The sequence below is a fragment of the Rattus norvegicus genome, chromosome X, assembly GCF_036323735.1.
Source record: "Rattus norvegicus strain BN/NHsdMcwi chromosome X, GRCr8, whole genome shotgun sequence".
NCBI classification, from domain to species: domain Eukaryota; kingdom Metazoa; phylum Chordata; class Mammalia; order Rodentia; family Muridae; genus Rattus; species Rattus norvegicus.
The window spans coordinates 135,559,115-135,577,438 of NC_086039.1; the positions used below are offsets into that span (position 1 = coordinate 135,559,115).

General features: G+C 38.9%; 1 protein-coding gene across 20 annotated transcripts in view; it reads right to left on the reverse strand.

The window, feature by feature from the left end:
- The window catches only part of Mbnl3 (muscleblind-like splicing regulator 3), a 95,244-nt gene that overhangs the window by 32,859 nt on the left and 44,061 nt on the right, over positions 1–18,324 (reverse strand). The window lies entirely within an intron of this gene.

Below are 18,324 nucleotides of genomic sequence, written 5' to 3' on the forward strand. Positions count from 1 at the left end.
TCAATTTAGTTCCCATTAAAGAAAGATGTTACTTATGAATAATCCCAGGCTTGAATTTCTTCATTGAAAACTAAAAGAGTAAATAACAGTAAATGACGGACTTGCGACAGGTGAAGCAATCTTACCTCACCGAGATCCAGAATCTACCCCTGCTGCTCCCCTCCCCACCAACTAAACATACGGCTTTTACCCCTGCTCCAATTGAATACCCTCAAATCATTTTAGGTAAAATATTTACTGGATACTTTGTCAATAACCAATTCCTGGTGAATGAGGCATTTCTATTTTAAAAATAGCCAGAATCAAACTAAACCCCCAAGATAAAGACACACCTTGGTGCCAAGTTATCAAATTCAGAAGCACTACTGATGGTGAGTATTCCCAGAAGCTGGCTTTCAGTGCCTTGTGGCAACTAACATAACATTCCATTAAGTACAGAAAACTTTGTGTATTACCTGCAAAAAACCCGCACTTAAAGCCATGTAATCAGATGGCTACATACTACATAGGCTTTGTTATGAGACAATACAGAAGAGTGTCCGTCTTTGCGCAGCATTAGAATCCACTGTACTCCTTTACTTTCTTTGTCCGGACCCCCACCCCCACCCCCTTCGGAGTCTAACACTGCAAATAGGAAGCCAGGACAAAAAGAACAGCAGCTCCCTGTACCTTTTCTGGCCTCACTAAGGCTTTTGCTTTGAATTCTACCTAAGGATGTTCCATTTAACAAATAGAACTGAAAGACTCCTAATTTACTTTGAATTTTAGATAAGCCATCAAAGTATACATATGCTACCTTCAATATTTTATCTGGTAACTTTCTCCGCAACTGTTTTATGCTGTGAACTGAGCTAAATAAAGTCAAACCCACTCAAACCCATTTTACTCCCTTTACCAAAGGGCCGGAGAAGCTCCGTCTTACAGGGCCCATCGGCCGGCCCAGGATCAGCACACCAGTCACCCAGAAGGCATGCTAAGTTCCACCTTACCTGACCAGCTGCAAGAAGGGACTGAAGGAACTTGACTGCTGGAGAAGGCAATTTGTTCTCTCCGTAGCTCCTCCCACCATAAGCATCACACCAATCAGCTACTCCACCTTCTAAGCCACAGAGGCAAGACAGTACACTTACTTTTTTTTGTACATCTCAGTGACTGCGATGCCCGTTGGAGCTCCCTCTTTAGGTTAAGTGAGAAGGAGCATGGAACTCGACAGCCGATTTATTTATTTAGTTTGTGGAGCTGGAGGTGGACTCCGTCCCCAGCAGAGTCCACTATCTTCCAGCTACACTCCCAGTCGAACTCCAAACTTTAACAACAAATTTTTGAGTACACAAAATACAGCATGAAAATGAGGCTTTTGTATATATTTTTAAGCTTTTTTCCGTTTGTGGGCTAAGGAGAGGTTAAACAGGCTGGCCGACTTTCTTTCTTAATCCTGCCTGTGGACTACTCATCCATTAACACCCAGGGAAATGAGAGGTTAATGTCATGTGTCTCTATATACTCACATAAAGTTTATCCAAGTACATACTCAAAACACAAAATTGGAATAGCGTTTTGCTTGATTATTCATATTAAAAGAAAGCCTGGAGAGATGGCTCAGCCGTTAAGAGCACTGGCTGCTCTTCCAGAGGACCCAGGTTCAATTCCTAGTAACCACGTGGTGGCTCACAACTGTTTGTAACTCCAGTTCTAGGGGATCTGATAGCCTCACACTGACTTACAGGCACGCAGAAGACTAACAAACACTAAAAATTAAAAAGGAATAATTTAAAAATAACGTTGGAAGGATGGCTCAGTGGTTAAGAGCCCTGGTTGCTCTTCTAGAGGATCCAGGCTCGATTCCTGTGGCCCACATGGTGACTCACAACCATTTATAACTCCAGTCCCGGGATCTGACACATTTTTCTAGCCTAAACAGACACTGCATGCATTTGATGGACAAACACATATACAAGCAAAGCATCCATACACATAAAATAAAAATACAATGAAAACAAAGTAAAAGTCAAGGCCATGGGTAATTCTAATGGATCAAATACATTTCAGAAAATGGCTAAAATAGGCTCACACTGCTGAATATGAATACATATCGGAGAAGTGGCGGTCAATTTAGGAATCATTTGCTAGTCACATTCCTGAATTTATTTTTATTTATCAGTAATACAGAGTCTTTGAGTAGAATCTTTAAAAAAGATTCAGATTTAATAGGTTTCAAGTGAATGAAATTATACTCTGCTTACGAACTTTATACATCGATGGACATATAACAGACATATTAAATAACACAAGTGGAAAGAGTCTTGAAAATCATTTGCTAGGAAGTGTACTACAGACCATTGTTCCGAAGCAGGACTATCAAAAGGAGGGAGTCCTGATGGAAATAGTTTGGCGAAATGGCATAAATAATATATATAGTTTTCTCAGAGAGTGAAAATATACAAAAGTCCCATATATCCTTCAGTAAAGAAATCTCACTGTTGTTCACTCAGTATTTTATGACATTCTTTAATTAGTAAAAGCTACCACATTACATCAAACGCCCTCTATGATCTTTCTATAGAAGGGCTAGTGAAAATATAAAATTCATCTCCCTCACGGTACAGATAAAGAAACTGAAGATCGGGGTTGGGGATTTAGCTCAGTGGTAGAGCGCTTGCCTAGCAAGCGCAAGGCCCTGGGTTCGGTCCCCAGCTCCGATAAAAAAAAAAGAAAAGAAAAAAAAAAAAAGAAACTGAAGATCAAACTAGAAGTCACAGGATGCTGTAAGCTAGGGTTTGTTTTGTTGTTGTTTCAGTTTTATTTTCATTTTTGTTTCTGTCCTAAATCGAAAAAGTGATTTTCCATTGCAATATTTGTTGTCGTATTGTTTTTGCCTAGATTAAATGTCTCCAAAGCTAACAAGATGGCCATGTTTTACTTTGATTGCTACAAAACAGCATCCCATACCATCCTCTCAGGCCCAGGCCATCCTCCCAGGCCCGGGTCATCTTCCCAGGCCCAGGTCATTCCTTGCTTTATCAGAAATTCCACAGAGCCTGCTGTAGCTTTCTTTTGTGCGAAGCCACCTCTGTCAAACTGGCTTTTCTACACTGGGAGTTCTTTCCCCTGGAACCAAGCCAGTTACTCCAGGTTTTCCATGACTTAAGAGTCTCAAGTGAGTTTTCACTGTACTAAAACTCAGGAAGTAGGAAGGTATTTGGCAATTCCCTCGATTCCTATGGGGTTTGGTTATGTGCTATGCTTAAACATTGGGGTTTCCATTTAGCGAAATTAAATTTCCTGCCTCTATGTGAAATACAAATTTCAAACAAGGATTTAATTTAGATAAATATCTTCCAAACATGTAAGGAGAACACAAGATGAGAAAACCGCTAATTACTGTTCAGAGTTTTAAAAGTTAATTTTGCAAGAGACAGTGTGTTGTCAGTAAGTTTGATAATTTTGTCACAAAATCCAGCCACCTATCCATCCACACAAAAGTTGTATAATAGCATATACAATGACTTACTACTGCATTTGAAAATTAGAGACATAAAGATAAAAATCAGGTGCTCTTGTGCTAAAGATAAACATTCTTTCAGATGAAAAAATTTTGAGGGCACTATATTAAAATGTTTACAGGTTACTAAGTTTGTAAGAGATCATGTTACAAACCTCAGAAAGGGACACATGTATTTACATGACAACTAGAGTTCTCCTCACACTCCTATCATAATTCCAATTAATAACAAAGATGTAATTTCCAAGCAAGAAGTTTTACTTGGTGACATGGGACACCTCTAAAATCTTTGGTAGCATGAACTAAGTCACACTTTCTTAGGCATTTCATATTTATTTATCAGTATGTAAGATTTATTTAAAAATGTAAGGTCTAGAATCAAGACGGTTTAGAGTGTCATACCATTTCAAGATGAAATTGCAAACCCCAAGTGTACTATATTTAAATAAAGTGTTACCTTCAGCAAAATGTGTCTGAAATTTATCAAAAACTTAGGTCAGTTATCTTCTATGTTCTGAAGACAAGAAAAGAACTGATTCTGTCTTGCCTTAACACCCACTACTTTCCTCAGTTTCCTAGAAATTCAGAGACATGCATTTCAGAGATATAAAGTGAATCAACAAAGAGCCCTAAATGAGACTGCTGCTATAACTTTTTGAAGAAGTGTGTTTTACAATGATCCTCTTCAAGGCTGGTTCAGTAAATACAGCAATGTCATTAAATTCACCTCTGCTTTTGGTGAGCTTTTAGTATTTGACAATGATGACACTGTTCCTATCGGTCAAAGACCTAAATAAGGGCATCTACAATGTAACTAGAACATGGATTAGTTTAAGGAAAATATAGAGATTAAAAAAAGGTTTTCTGTTTTAAAATAAATCAATCCTTCAACCATAAATGCTTCATGCTCTTACGAAGAAGAAGTTGAAATACCATCATTGTCAAAAGATGAGTATCTCTAAATCCCAAACAAGGAAAAAAAATTAAGCAAAGCAAAGAATGGAGAGAATTAATTAGCTGTATTTAAAATACATCAGTTTTTTTTTTATTAACTTGAGTGTTTCTTATTTACATTTCGAGTGTTATTCCCTTTCCCGGTTTCCGGGCAAACATCCCCCTAATCCCTCCCCCTCCCCTTCTTTATGGGTGTTCCCTTCCCCATCCTCCCCCCATTGCTGCCCTCCCCCCAACAATCACGTTCACTGGGGGTTCAGTCTTAGCAGGACCAAAAATACATCAGTTTTATTCCCAAAGTAACTTGAAAAGCTGGAAGGTTTATAGAAGGACTGGTGTACTTGTAAGGATGAGGTACATTTTACAATGGGAACACTTTACATTCAGCACAGAAAGGTGTCATCACGCTACAGTGTAATCTAATCTGTACTTTAATTGAGTGGAGTCCTCGATTTGGGATAGAACAATAAAAATAAAACAAATCTACCCTAGGTATGCTGTGTCTTCCTTGTCAATCAAGTTAAAACTTAGAAAATGGGAGTTTTGAAAAAATTAAATGAGTTCATCTATTTATACTTTCTATATAAAGCAAGTCAAGTTCCAGTCTAGAAAATATTTTACAAAGCCAATAAAGTAAAGTAAGTCAGGTAGTGTAAAAACATCAGTATGCAGGCCTCACCCATGGATCTTTCCACTAAAGGTACTTGGAGCATGCTTTTTAATCTTATCCCATTTCCCATTTTGCAGTGAGTTTATTACACACTAGATTCTATAAGGTCAAGGGAGTGCTGAAGATTCAGAAGGAAGCTGGAGGAAAGTTCTACACGTGGTCTGAGCTTAGGTTACTTGTCACGTGACTACTGTTAGCACACGTTTAGGTTTTCTACCAACTCCATACCAACGAAAAGTCATTTGAACGGTTTATAGGATGCTATGAACTGGTTTAACTTTGGGGAGTCAGCCTGGCTTCAACTTGATGTGTGTGTGTGTGTGTGTGTGTGTGTGTGTGTGTGTGTGTGTGTGTGTGTGTAGCTTTGGGGTATTGGGATTACAGATGTGTATGTCCTACCTAGTTGACTTGCAGTTTTTCACTGTGTATCTAGCTTAATACAAGTGGCTGCCTTCACTGTGTATTTACCACACACTGGTCAAAGTGTTATAAATGCATTATTTCATTGACTCTTCCTAGTGGAGAGAACTGAAATAGAAAAGGAAGGAAGTGCCCAGACCCACAGAGATAAAACGGAAATAGAGTGTGCACTTCAACCTAGGTGCTTTATCCCAGCCACAGGTCCCATTCTAAAGACCAAGACTCCTTTTTGGCTTCTAATACTTTGGTAGAGCTAAACTGAAGCTAGTTTCCTAGATAATTTCAAACAGCTGTGCTAGCTGAGTCTCCATAAGGACTCAATATTAACTGACATAATATACAGATATGTGTAGAGTGAGAGATATTTTATTAAGTACATATAGATATTTAGGGTGACCAGAAAATAAATAGACAAGGTAACTGAATGCTAAATATAGTCTTCCTCGGGTATCTCAGTGCTTGCTGTCATGCTTGATGATCGTAGTTTGATTGCTGGCACCCACACTATAGGAGAGAACTGATTCATGCGAGCTGTGTTATGACCCTCACACGCACATTATAGCACACATGTGCACAGGGACATACATAAATACATGTAATTAAAAACTAGTGTTCTGGCTAAGATCAAAAACTCAGGTGACAGCAGATGCTGGCGAGGATGTGGAGAAAGAGGAACACTCCTCCATTGTTGGTGGGATTGCAGACTGGTAAAACCATTCTGGAAATCAGTCTGGAGGTTCCTCAGAAAATTGGACATTGAACTGCCTGAGGATCCAGCTATACCTCTCTTGGGCATATACCCAAAAGATGCCTCAACATATAAAAGAGACACGTGCTCCACTATGTTCATCGCAGCCTTATTTATAATAGCCAGAAAATGGAAAGAACCCAGATGCCCTTCAACAGAGGAATGGATACAGAAAATGTGGTACATCTACACAATGGAATATTACTCAGCTATCAAAAACAACGAGTTTATGAAATTCGTAGGCAAATGGTTGGAACTGGAAAATATCATCCTGAGTGAGCTAACCCAATCACAGAAAGACATACATGGTATGCACTCATTGATAAGTGGCTATTAGCCCAAATGCTTGAATTACCCTAGATCCCTAGAACAAACGAAACTCAAGACGGATGATCAAAATGTGAATGCTTCACTCCTTCTTTAAATGAGGAAAAAGAATACCCTTGGCAGGGAAGGGAGAGGCAAAGATTAAAACAGAGACTGAAGGAACACCCATTCAGAGCCTGCCCCACATGTGGCTCATACATATACAGCCACCCAATTAGACAAGATGGATGAAGCAAAGAAGTGCAGACCGACAGGAGCCGGATGTAGATCGCTCCTGAGAGACACAGCCAGAATACAGCAAATATAGAGGCGAATGCCAGCAGCAAACCACTGAACTGAGAATAGGTCCCCTATTGAAGGAATCAGAGAAAGAACTGGAAGAGCTTGAAGGGGCTCGAGACCCCAAAAGTACAACAATGCCAAGCAACCAGAGCTTCCAGGGACTAAGCCACTACCTAAAGACTATACATGGACTGACCCTGGACTCTGACCCCATAGGTAGCAATGAATATCCTAGTAAGAGCACCAGTGGAAGGGGAAGCCCTGGGTCCTGCTAAGACTGAACCCCCAGTGAACTAGTCTATGGGGGGAGGGCGGCAATGGGGGGAGGGTTGGGAGGGGAACACCCATAAGGAAGGGGAGGGGGGAGGGGGATGTTTGCCCGGAAACCGGGAAAGGGAATAACACTCGAAATGTATATAAGAAATACTCAAGTTAATAAAAAAAAAAAAACTAGTGTTCATATAGTGCAGTAAATATTGGTGTGCAAGTATTTCTACAGCATGCTGACTTGAGTCTTTCTGTATGTGCCTTGCCTTTGGTTTATTGAGAGGTCTTTTTACTGTAAACAATAATGGCCACACCAGTTCACACTGCCACCAGGCATTTGTTTCCTTGATGAAAACAACTTTGAGCTAGATGAGATGTGATCTTAAGGAAATATAAATTTCTTTTTTTTTTTAAGGAACTCAATCCATTTGGTGTATTTCAAAATGTGCAATACTTTTTTTCATTTAGCAATGAAAGAAGTTAGAAATTACCCCCCCCCTCCCCAAATCAGCAAATGGCAAACACATACCCTTGAAAGTCACAGTCACAGGTAGAGTGCATCCTAGAGAGGGGCAAGACAGCTCCCACCCACCTGCATGAGTTTCAGCAAAGACTGGATCCACTTAAGGGTGGAGAGAAAGGGAAATATAAATTTCTGTATCAGATGGCAAAGAATGTGGAACGATTTTTCCAGTAATTATTGTTATTTAATTTCTTCCTTTGAGAAACAGACTGTGATAGGGGAGGAAGAGATTGGAAAGGGAGGGACAGAGGGAAAGCAGGGAGTGTAAAAAGTATAGGTGACCCTGAAGTAGATGGAAGGACTGTCTGTGGAAGCAAAGGGGTCAGCAGGGAGATGGAGAATAGGAGAGGGCTGATTGAGGGAGCAAATAAAAGGCATTATATATAATATATATGAATATATATATATATAAATGAAAATGTCAAAAGGAAACCCATTATTCTATAACCTCTATAATCTCTTTCAAAGCATGCACTCCAGGTTCAAGGAAAAAAAAAGATTCTGCCTCTAAATGAAGATGGAGAATGGTAGAAGAAGACATTAGACATTAACTTCCAGCCTCCTTATGCACTTGCATGTATGCATCCAAACCCTACACACACATGCACATGCACATTAACACACACACTGGCTTAAAAGAGAGGGGGCAGGAAAATGTGCAGCAACTAGCTAGTCACTGAAACAAAAAAGAAAGTCTTTTATCTGTCGGGAAGTGGAATGATTCTTTTTATACGAGTTTCAGGCTTCTGAAGGCATATTTGGGAGAAACAATGTTAAGTTTTCACAAGCTTGGTCAGGTCAAGAGAGCTTGAGCCCTGACCACTAAGATCAGCAAAAGGAAGGGCTCAGCAAAACCTCACCGAGGAGAGAGAGAACCAAGAGTGGCATTTGGTGACCATTCTTATCACCCCAACAGAAGAAGCTGAAACCCACAGTGTTTTCATTCTGGAGCAGGCTTTCTGATCACAAGGGTTTGAGTGCTGTGGCTTCAACATTAGCACAAAGTGATAAAGTTTGGAGAAAAACTCCAAAAGGGACAAAAGTTCAACCTTGTTTTGAACAGAACAGTACAGATTGTTCTTTGGTTACATTCGAATCCTTTCAGAACAGGCAACTCAATCACAGTACATGCATTCAATCTCACGAAAGCCTTCCTTCCTCCCCAAAAGCTCAGCTCCACGAATGTTGGGATTTTCAAGTATAAGTGAGTAGGCAGATATATCATATAAATATGTTAGTACTGTACACATTTCAACTCTTCAATTTGTCCTTTCCACAACTTTTTTTTCTTTTTTTTCACAACTTTTTAAGACATAAAGTGCTATAGATATTTGCTGATGACATGTACGCGACTGCACAGAATGAAAATAATATGACAGGGAAAACAACCACTAACAATCACGAATTCAGTGTTCTGAGGATCAACCATTTAGAACTAATTATTTGGATTCGGATCTGCAATATTCACGAAAGGGTCATGAGTGAAAACTTGCTAGGCAGATGGCAACTCTACTAGGAGGGGCAATGAACTTTAGGATACTAGGCCCAAGTCTGATCATTTGGAATATTGACTGTAAGTTCAAAAATCAATCAATCAGTCTCCCTTTCTCTTTCTAGTTTTCTTTCTATCTCCTGTCATATCTCTCTCTCTCTCTCTCTCTCTCTCTCTCTCTCTCTCTCTCTCTCTCTCCCTCCCTCCCTCCCTCCCTCCCTCCTTCTCCTCTCTCTCTCTCTCTCTCTCTCTCTCTCTCTCTCTCTCTCTCTCTCTCATCTCATCTCATCTCATCTCATCTCATCTCATCTCATCTCATCTCATCTCCATTTTCTTCTAGGCTCCCAGGAGATGGGCAGCTTTCCTTTGCCACAGGCTTTCCAATTACAGGACTCAACACCTTTCAGGATAGAGAGCAGAAAACACCCTCTGAAACTGTACACAAAATACACACTATCTTCTTTTCGGGTATTTTGTCATAGCAACAGAAACCTGACTAAGAAACTAGTTATACTCCAAACTAGTTTTACTAAACAAAGAAGTGCATTGTAACATGAATGTAGATTCTCCTGCAAAGAACGCTAAAGTAGAATCCAAATACACTAGATTTGTAATTCAAATTCTGTTAATTAACTTTTTGTACAAGTAATTCCTAATCCCGTATACTTTATAGGTTCCTTGAAAGACTATAGGGACTGAGTAAAATTTATTATATTTTGGAAATAAAATAATACCATATCCAAAAATGTATTATTTTTAATAGTACCAAAATACTTCCTTACAATTAACCAAAAATAATCTAACTAATTATAGCTATTTGTACCATTTTAGCTCTCTATTGGAAGCAATGCATTATACTCTACATAATTTTTGATTACATAAGTAATATAAATCCTCAAGTGCCTAGACAAATAATTTAACATAGTGTTAAAAAGCGATATTTCTCCTATGAGAACTGGATGTTACTGTTAAGTTGCTATTACCGTAGCTTAGCCTTTCCATAGGTAGAGGAGCAGGCGATAAAGATGCAGTCACATAACACCCTCAGTCCCCTAAACACTCCAAACCCCTGCTCTCTCCTCTTCAACTGTCAACAAACTAGCACTTGACAGACGAATTAGTATTCTCCTAGTACTGCAACTATCCTACATTATGATTCATCAGTAGCAAAGGCGAGAGTGCACCTCAGTGGTAGGACACTTGCCAGACCACCAAACACTCCAGGTTCTAGTCTCAGTACTCAGAAAACAAAACTAACAATATTTCTGAAATGTAACGCAACAGAAATTCATATTAGAATCCTAATAAAATATATCAAAATCATCTTTCTTATACACAAAAGCATAGGACATCACTGTCTTTGATTGACACAGTTCTAGCATTATTGTGATCAATATTATATTTCATTTATAACGTATTAAAAGATAGAAAATCAGACAAGGTATGAATGGTTTCTGGTCAGTGCAAAGGATAAAGCAATGAGCAGATTGTGTAATGATAGTAAATAAGGAGAACAAATACAATTGGGAGGGAGTGGTGGTGGGATAGGGTAGGGAGTGGAGTGGGAGGGGAAGGAACAGCTTGATGAAGATATGTTATATACATGTGTGAAGTGCTCAAATAAAATCCTCTGTACCCCCAAAAGAATGAATCATAAAATAAGATGCTAATTGTTAAAATACCAATGCTTATAAACAGCAAAGGGATTTTAAATATTATACAAAGTAGATAAATACTAAAAGTTGAATCTCATTTTAAGTCAGTTCATTTCCCATTTTTCTTATCAACAAGTTAACCTTTTGGAAGCTAAATTGACTCATAAAAATGCAAAAATGCTTAAATACACACACGTGCATATGTAAACACACACACACAAATATAACAAGCACACCACTTTGCCCTCATGAATTGCTGCTTATACAATTTTGTATTTGTATTTTGCACATTTTACAATACTGACAATAGAGCTTTCAACATACAGAAATTCACTAACCTTTCTAAAGCATTAGAACAGGTACATGGCTAAGATCATCTTACTCCATTTCAGTTTCACATATTTATCCAACAATATGCTTCTTGGTTAATTCCCTACACAATATTCCATGAGAAGTTTCCATACAATCCAAAAAAATATCATTCTATGACCAAAGAATATTAAGAAATGTTAGGCTACAAAGCACTGGGAAGAACAATGCACAGTTGTAAAAACTCTGTAGCATTGAAACATTATCTTGAATTGTTACATCTTTTCTCTAAATTAAATCCTTTCAAATATTTGTGTTCATCAGAATCACAAGGAGGGTTTCTTGAAAACAGAAGGCCAAGCCTACCCTTTGATAGTCTTCTTTGGCAGGTGTAGGTCACAGCAAGAGAACACACATCAAGTGTCCAGAGCAAGGTAGTCTGCCACCATAGTTCTGTGATCCTCTGCTGTCAGGGAATACTGCTCTATTTATCAAACACTAGATTTAGCTCTTTACCAAGCATCCTTTCCTGTTGTTGATAATTCTATTTCTAAAAGGCCCCAGTGAAGAGTTGTCCATTTTCCTCCATGACTCTGACATCAGTAATGGTACTAACAGTGATGTCCCCGGAAGCCAATGTAGATCACTATAACGAAAAATGAGGCTTTTCAAAGTTACTAGGAAATGAATTCATTTTCTGATTACAAAAATAGGGCTATTAGTTATAATGGCAAGTAAGTACATGAGAGCTCTGGTCCCATGGTGAGTATATTTGCTCTACAAGCTTTGCCAGACTGTTTTTCTGCATGTTTGCTCAGGACTCAAATGGGACTGAAAAAAGCTCCCCCCCGAGTTTGCCTTAAATTCATACCTTCACACTGTGGAAGCCCCAGTCATTTGAAAACATCACTTCTCCTCTCTATCCCCCAGAAACACATATCTGGAAAATATGAGGTAAAAGCATTTTCTTGCTTTTACCTCAAAACAAACAACCCAATGCTGACTACAGTGTCTCAATATGGATAATCTAAAGCCGAGGCTCAGCAGATTCTTAACTTTCAGAGCAAGCACTAGATACACAGTTCATCTGTAACCTTGGAGATCCAAGGATCCTGAGAGCTCCCTGGCTGGCCAGTGTAGGTGAAACTGCTAGCTTCCGGTTCAAGAAAAGACCCTGTCTCCAGGTGATAAGGCAGAGAGAGCTAGAGAAAGACCCCCAAAGTCTTCCCCTGGTCTCTGCACATGCCTGCGCAGGCGTGCGCATGCGCGCGCGCGCGCGCACACACACGCACACACACACACACACACTCACATACACACCATCCCCTCTCCCACATGGTGCTGGATAAAGCACTAAGAGCCTTAAACTTCCTATGGCTGTGCTACATTCTCAGTCACCCTCTTTCACACAATGAAGAAAATACCAACACCCATTTGACAAGTTGAACCTATTTTTCTTTTGCCATTTTATATTAAGACTAGTTGCAGTTGCACTTACTGCATTTCTTCTTTTAGTTTAGACTGAAAAATACTTGCACTGAATGTATGGAAAATAATATGATTGCTACTTTTGTATAAATGAAATTGTATCACTGGAAACCGATTTTTCAATGGAGATCTCTAGTTCTCAATACTGGAATGTTCACTATATGTCGCCGTCTAAAGAAAGCCATCTAGGAGCTTAGGAAACTGAAAAAATGCAACCCAGACACAGAATCAAACTCTTCCCATGCTGACACACACGCTCTATTTCTATTTATAGAGCTACATGTGTCTAAAAGTTTTACAAATTGACTTAGAAGAAAGGTATTTTTCTAGTAGGATCATTACATTAGGCCTGAAGAGTAAGTTTGATGCAGTAGGGATTACAGGAAGTTCTTTTAAAATTTGGTAATTCTATCAAACATCCCAAATCTACAATAAAGTTCATGACTGGGCCCCAAATGTAAGGCAGAGCTTTCAGGAAAACATATTGAATTGCATTGTTTTCTCCCTGATCAAGGAAATAATTCACTACTAAGCACCTCTCATGTAAGGTCAGCCTCATCCCTCTTCGAGTTGCAGAGTCTAAGGAAAGGCAGAGGGGACCCTAGGACTTGAAACCTATTGAGGGGTTGAGAACACAGCACATAGCAAAGGTGACTAGGATGACTTTGGGTAGCTGAGAAGGAGGAAGAGTGACTTTGATGAGGATGCTTGGATTTTCCTGAGGTATTACTCATAAGACTGAACAGATGTCATGTGCCATCAAAACAAGGCATAAACTTTGAAGAAAAGAGCCTTGATTCTTTCAACAGGTCAGTTGTCCATTAGCACATTCAAATCACAGCTACGGAAGTCATTGTCAAAGCCCACTTCAGCTGAACGCTACTCAATACTTAAAATACTTCACCTTTTTCTTCTTTGTTGAAACATTTTCAAAAATATTACAGGACTTGACGCTGTCTGTCTGTCTGTCCTTCTGTTGTTATTTGTATGTTTTGTGACAGGGTTTCATGTAGCCCAGGCTGGACAGGAACTGATTATATAGCCACAAAAGACCCTGAGCTTTTGATGATTCTGTCTCCAACTACCAAACTCAGCGATCATAGACACTGGGCACCATGCTCATCTTATCTTTCCTGTTTTTGAAAGAAAACAGAGTCAGCTGCCTAAACTGGCTCATACCAGAGTTGCTGAGGATTTCACAGGGCTCCAAATATTCTCTTTTGAATACCGGACATTGCTATCTAGGAATGGTCATAAACATGGGGAAAATGCAAGAGCTTGTACTGACTTAATAATGCAAAGCTATAACTCATATGCCTGCCCAGATACCCCCATAACATTATATTTTCAGTCTACACTCTTAGTATTTTGCTATTTCTTTTCAAAGTATAGTCTTTCTACTAAATTATAGTTATTGAGGATTTTTTAAAAATTGTTTGCATGGATTCTCTGTATTAGAAATTATCTTTGCCTTTATGTTCAGACTCCAAGAAATAACAATGATCTCATTATCATTAATCATGATTCTAATAATACCTTGATTGGTGAGCTACCTTGTGCTACCAAATTCAAAACATTTTAATGTCAAGTTACATTGAAATTTTAATAGATTCTTCACACGATTTAAAAATAATAGTCAATGATAGTCAGACAGAAAAACACTGAAAGTACCAATATAAGGTAAAAGTACACAAAATGCAAAATTTATAGAATATCCAACATTTGAATAAAGAACAGGTCTATAATTCTGAGGGACAGAATTCCATTTGCACAAATCTGCAGTTTCTCAGCCTTCAAATCTAAGCTAAATGTCACCGAGTGCAGAAGTTGGTGATAATTTTATAAAAGTTACATCTGTAAGGTGTTTGTTTCACTGAACAGGTGTTTTTAGCTTAAAGGCACCATTACATGGTAATCATAAAAAGTTGTAATAGTAAGATGGCACCCAATGCAGAAAAATAAATAAATAAAATAACAGAGAGAATGGGAGATCCTTACTAAAACCTCACTCAAACTTTGTTTTTGAGATGGGATATCAGTAGATACCTTAGGTTGGCCTCAAACTCATGATCCTTCTTTCTCAAGCTCTCAGTGCTGGTGTGTGCCACTACAGCCAGTCTAAAATATGTGGTGTGTGTGTGGGGGGTGGTGGTAACATGTGTGCACAGGTTTGGAGGATGCACATGTGTATGGAAGTATGTAAAGAGCAGAAGTTGATGCTGTCCTCCTGCCCTCCTGTACCGTGGTCTTTTTGTTTTGTTTTGTTTTGTTTTGTTTTGTTTTGTTTTGTTTTGTTTTGTTTTTAATGAAAGGATCCTCACTGAATTTGGAATCCACCAACTACGGTAGATTAGCTGGGCAGAGAGCCCCAGAGATCACCCATTCTCCACTTCCCAGTCCTGGGATTACAAGCATGTGCACGTGGCTTTTTATGTGGGTCCTGGGGATCCCAACTAGGGTCTTCAGGCTTGCAGGGTAAGCACCTTGACAACTCAACCATCCATCTATTTAAACACTCGAACACAGAGTCACATTCTCCATCTGGCTGACTGAATTTTACTCCCTCCAATGTAAGCTCTATGCTCCAGCCTGTCCTTAACACTCAACTCTGAGACACACCGGCATCCCACTTCCTCCATGTCTGTGTCTTTAACCTCAACAGCTGGACATAATCCCAGTCCTGTCCTTCCTGTGGACTCTTTTAGCTGTGAGATAATCCATGGTTTATGACACATGACAGAGCTGTCTTATACTAGGAGATCAAGTAGGAGTTAAGTCTTCTATAATTTTGTGTACTGAGCCCAATCAGTGTCTAATAAGTAAGATGTTTCAATAAATGTTTGTTTAAAAAATCGTGTCTTTGGGAGTTGTAATTCATATAGAACTTCTAATGGATATAACAGGACCTTCAGCATTAAATAACCCTTGACGTTCATACAAATTCTGGTAATAAACCACAAATAGTCCTCCAAACTACCTGCTGGCAAATTGAAAATCACCATGGTTTTCATGTTTTTCTGTTACATTTACAACTCAATTTATTTCCAAAGGTTTTGTTTGTTTGTTTGATTGGTTGCTTTTCTGTGCTGGGGATAGAACTTGGGATCTTCCTTGTGTGAACCGTGTGCCTGACTGCTGAGCTGCAGCCCCAGCCCCAGCCCCAGCCCCAACCCCAGCCCCAGCCCCAACCCCAGCCCCAGCCCCAGCCCCAGCCCCAGCCCCAGCCCCAGCCCCAGCCCCGGCCCCAGCCCCAGCCCCAGCCCCAGCCCCAGCCCCAGCCCTTTGAATGTATTTCCATATAAGGTTCTTTCTTGGCTATTAAAAATGAAGAAAACACAAAATTGCAAAACTACGAAGTATGCTATCTGAGAAGCTAGAAAAATGTAACTTCACGTAGTGATGAGCACAAACATTCAGAACAGAAAAACAACTTCTGCTGATAGGTATTCTGAGATCTTTGAAGCAAGAACACAGTGTTCCTGAAGATGTTAGAAATCCTTGAATTGTTAGGTCAGTGTTACTATCGTTCATAAATAGACCCATGGACAAAGGTGTGAGGATAATGTGACAATGTAGTCTGAAAACAATCTCATCTCTGGATAAAAGGTTAGGGATAGTACAATGTTGTCCATGCACAATGTATTTCAGGGTATAAAACAAAACTAGGTAAAGAGTGTGAAATCACAGAAGAAAAAGTCCTCTGAAGCCCTAAATAAGGCTGCGCACCTGAATTCCCAGCACTTGGAAAGCCTAAGGAAGGAGGGCTCCAACTTAGAGGCCACTCAGGGATACCCAGTGAGACTGTCACAAACCAAAGCAATAGAAGCACATGGGCTACAAAAGTAGCTCACTAGTAGAAGAGCTGGTAGCTAGCAGGCACTCAACCTTTCAGTTCCATTCCCAGCAACTGCAAAAAGGCAACAACACATTCTGTACATTTTTGTAAGTAGAAAATTTAGAATATTTTTACTATGTAGTTTGTCAGCAAATTGTGCCTGGCACAAAAGATATGTCTTGGTTGAGGGAATTTGTTGTATTTAACAGCTATATTACTATGGGCTCTACACTTTCAAATTTACGGACAATTTCACAGTTTGGAAACCACCCTCACTGTCTATGCTTACATAGAATAATATGGGTAGGAACAGAGGTTAATTTTTTATACCAAGTTCTAGTGTGTCAAAAAATCTATTTCAGGGGGGAATAATATTCATTTATGATAGAAAACACCCAGTTAAAGGCTTATATACATTTAATAAATGCTTCTGCAAAGTCATAAGCTGAAAAACTATTTCTAATGATGTATCCTATATCCATATGTTCTTTAACCAAACGACAGCTTATACTACTACACAGCAGATTATAATACTACACAAATGTATCATAAAATATATAGATGATTTAGTCTATTTCTAGTGACCATGTGGTTAATTTCACAAAGGGGAGATCACTTAGAAAATAAAACATTGACAAAAGTGGAATCATCTACTGACTTTTTAAAGAGAGTAACATCAAGATAACAAAAAGCAGAACTTAAATATATGTATAATTACATCTGGCAGTAAACTTGACCTTGGATAAAGTAACTGTCAGTATAGGAATAAAAGCACTGAAATATGCCAGGCATCCCAGCACTCAGGAGACAGAGACACTGGATTTCTGTGAGTTCCAGAACAGCCTGTGAGCTCCAGGACACCAGGGATACATAGAAAGAACCTCTCTAAAATTAATTAATTAGTTAATTAAATAAATTAATAGCAGTAAGAGAAAACCCCAACAATGGTGAAATGTCAAAGAGGATTACAAATCCAGATTATACAAGAATAATTGCTAAAACAAATTTTAAAAGCTCAAACATTGATTATATAGTTCAATACTCACAGGAAAATGAAAAGATAATGACATCAGACATCTATGATTCCTCTGAATCATCTAAGTCTGTAAGCTGAAGATCAAATGACATGGGATTTAAAGAAAGAAATTCTCTTTAAGGAGGATACAGGCAGAAAGTTTATCTCTTGGGGGAAAATGAGCAGCCAGTAAATGATATTCTGGGTACAAAGCCATGTTCCTAAAAATCTACCTCCAAGTTCCAAAAGTACATAAGTACCAGGTACCCACAGTTCACACAAATAGGGTTTAGAAAAGGACAGTATTTTCAATGACTTCATATAGCTATGCTAACAGAAACAAAATTGTTTCTATATTGCCTTAACATGGAAGTTACTTCATAACTGAGGAGCTGATATATAACACACAGTTTAATTTCAGATTTTCAAGTGTCTCCTATCACATGGGAATGGTATAATCAAAATAGCAATTAACAAATGCATTCTTGGCTCTATCCTGAGTTATATATCACCAGGTGCTCAATTACAATTTGGCTGCAAGGTGGGAGAGAAATGACTTTGAGCTATGGTCCTATAAAACAACATTTTAAATAAAGCCAATTAGAGTTCAAGGTTTTTTTTTAAATCCATTCTGAGGCTAAACAGCTACTAGACTACTTCAAGGCGATTGGTGACAGATATCACTAGCTAGCCAATGCACTTTCCTGGTAAGTACATAACAACATCAGAGAGTATTATGAAAAATCAGCCACCAATCTGGTTAACTAATGTGACAATGCAGCATTTGGGGAAAAGAATGGACAAAGACAACTCAGTGTTCTGATGCTTGGGAATTGA